The sequence below is a fragment of the Fulmarus glacialis genome, unplaced genomic scaffold, assembly GCF_000690835.1.
Source record: "Fulmarus glacialis isolate BGI_N327 unplaced genomic scaffold, ASM69083v1 scaffold28744, whole genome shotgun sequence".
Taxonomy (NCBI): Eukaryota; Metazoa; Chordata; class Aves; order Procellariiformes; family Procellariidae; genus Fulmarus; species Fulmarus glacialis.
In genome coordinates, this window is record NW_009210462.1 from 19,375 (window position 1) to 22,522 (window position 3,148).

A 3,148-nucleotide genomic window follows, 5' to 3' on the forward strand; every position below is an offset into this window, starting at 1 on the left:
ATGGATGGCACAGGGTGAGGCAGGCAGAAGTACAGAAGTCCCTAAATAGCTTTAAAGCAGCCATCTCGGGTAGCAGCTGCTTTCTAGCTTACCCTGAACTCCATGATGCTCCAGCTAGTTTTCTCTTTCTGACACTGCAAGCAGCCCAGGTCTCCAGAGCAGTGCTCTCCTTCCTACATGTCTTGACTCAGTCTTCCTTACCAGGCTCCCATTCATACCATGATTCAGTCTCCCAAATCTGGTTCCCTCCTACTCTCTGCCCCCGGCTCGGTCCTTGTTTCCTTGCTTAGACAGGTCTGATTCTCTCTTTCTTCACTTTTGACCCTCTCTCAATTTGACATTCACACTCAACTAGGTCTTTCCCTCTTGTGTTAATCTTTCAATGTGCATAAAGGCAGCGGGGAGATCAGGGAGAAGGAGGTTGCTGTATGTTCAGTGGTTAAGTGGAAACCTTCATTCTCCGAGGCTCTCCGGCCAGCACCATACACCCTCACTCCACCCTCGCGTGTTGAAACATTCAGAGGAATAATGAGCTGCAGAGGGCCCCCCGAGCCTTGCAGCAAACAGCTGGAGCTAGGTGGCATTGATGATGCACATCAAGCACGGTAAAAATAAATTATATGGAATGCCTGGCTATCTATCATAGAGTATTTGCATAATTTCTCAGAGGCCGCATTTACTCAAAAGCCACGCTCATGAAATGCAAAGAACTAAGTTACTGTAAGGCATTCTCATTGTGCCTCCCGTATTTCCCTGCGTTTTATTTAGGGTCAGTCCTGGCTGGTGCCAACGCCCAGCACAGTGCTGACTGACCTGATGTCAGAGGGAAGTAGCACATGCAGCATCTGGAGAGAACTGATCAGCACCTTACAGGATCTGACCGTTGGACTGCAGGCTCCTGTTAGCAGAGAGGGATTAGTTCTTCCCTTCTTTCTTGTTCTGTATTGAACGTTCACTTGGCATTAAGAAATGACAAGAACATACCTGAAATATGGTTGCAGAGTTCAATCTTCAACATTATAGAAGAACGTAAAATACTGATACTGAACACTGCTACTGCAGGGAAGGCAAAGCAGCTGCAAATCAGAAAGTTTCCAGTTTGTGCTTTCTGCTTAGAATAACAGGAATTTTTAATCACCTTGCTGCGCACATAAAATTCACGAGGGGGAATGTACATTTCCCTAAATAAGAGAAATAACCCTCACGTGGAAAAAAAAGACTTCTCTCTAAAGGCTATTTCCATGGTAACTTGTAAATTCAAAGCTCAAGCTGTTTTGGCTGCAGGGATACTCAGAAAAGGTAACAAGATTGTTTGTTGTTGTTAATAATGGGAAACCATCATCACTGTCCTCTCATGCAAAATAGGCTGGATTGTTTTTGTTTAAAACTTCCCCAAAGCTGGCAAAGAACAAGCATGAAAATTTTCACCCTGGCAGGTGAAAGACTAAGAAAGCTGAGAGTGACTGAACATAACGAATTAGAATAGAAACGTATTAATGATTTACCCTTGTAGTTCACAACCAGCATCCCAATATATCCACGTAGCCCTTTTTATCCTGTCAAAATTCAAAGCGTGTCACAAGTTATGTAAGCATAAACAATTTTTATACACAATTACATTCATCTCCTTCTGCAGTGGTTAAGTGGACATCACAGCACAGAACAGTCTACAAAAAAATGAAGATGAAAGATTTTGAATCGGGAAACAAATGCCCGCTGAAACACACAAACACACCAGACCCTGAATAGGAACTTTGCATTTAGCTTCCCAGAGTTTGTCGCTGCTAAGTGAGGTAGTGTAATCCTGTACAGGAAAAAATAATACATGACCATGTCGTTAAAGATAGTGCATATGCAGAGAGAGGAAATCATGTAAGGGCAGCCATCATTCAAAGTGTTAATGCAATGAACAATGCATTTCTTAGCATTTGAATACCTGACTTAGCAGGTGTCTTTATACTCTTTTAATGTGGAAGATAGGAGGAAATAATTGCATCCTGTTATCTTTACTGAGGTACATTTTATTATGATGAACTCTGCAAAGTGCTAAGCACATGCTTAAAACCTGTCTGAGGCTGCTTTTTCCCATAACAACAAACAATAAAAGTTAGTATTTAGTCTGGCCTAATAGTGCTGAGGTTGAATGTGTGAATAAACTAGAATCTGCCTTAAGGCAAATATAGCTTTGGGCTTAAAGTATCACATCAGTGCTTTGAGAATCCAATCCAAGATAGCACATCACTCACCTCTGGCTGTCTTTTAAAGGGTGTTGGGGCTGCTCAGTATTTTCTAGACCGTGCCCATGGATTTATAGGATTGTGTCCTATGCAGTCAGCCAACCTTACACTTGCAGAGCTGAAATGCAGCACGGCAAAATGCGTATCTCAATGTGCTGAGCAGCATTTGGAAAGGTTCTAAACAGAGATTTCATTTAACATTTCTGAATCCAAGGTTCTCTTTAACCAGGTTTGCCAAAAAGCCAATTAAAAAATGATGCACGAAAGGTGACTGACTGGCAAAGGTGACTGCCAGCGCTGATGCCTTTGGCAGATTGAAATATAACTCAACTGAACATATGAAATAGTTAATAAAGCATAAATGTGCAAGCTGTTATCTAATATTAAAACAAAAAATCATCGTAAGGGAGATAATTTTGTGCAAATGTTTCTAAAAGTTTGCATCATTGAATAGCCTCCCTCTACAATCAATGGCAACACTCCTAAAAAATTGTGTGGGAACCAGCTTTTGTGTACATTCAGGAATATGTTTTGGAGTCTTCAAGCAAGCTGCAAATAGTGCTACACATTACCAGGATATTGGTCCAAAAGATGTTGCCCTAACTCCCTGCTTTTCAAAGTGCTCGATTAGCAACAATTTGCTTCCTCACTGCAGTTAAGCACAGGCTAACCATGCTTCAGACTGGATCCTGTTAATATAGCCAGTAGTTAGACTTGTAAGGGGACTAAGACAGACCACAAATGGTCTGGTTTTATTTTTAGTTCAAAGATGAAGACATCACTACCACTCCTGTGCTGCTATGGGGTCTTTGTAACTGTAGGATTTTCCTGTGTAGGTGAAACTTCTAAGATCTTAAAATAGGCATTCGTCCCCTGAAACACGCTTTTTAATTCATTCCACTATGTGTAGG

The 3,148-nt window shown here is 41.6% G+C and overlaps 1 protein-coding gene across 1 annotated transcript in view; it reads left to right on the forward strand.

The window, feature by feature from the left end:
- LOC104076346 (protein shisa-1-like) overlaps positions 1-3,148 on the forward strand; it is a 10,552-nt gene that overhangs the window by 5,031 nt on the left and 2,373 nt on the right. The window lies entirely within an intron of this gene.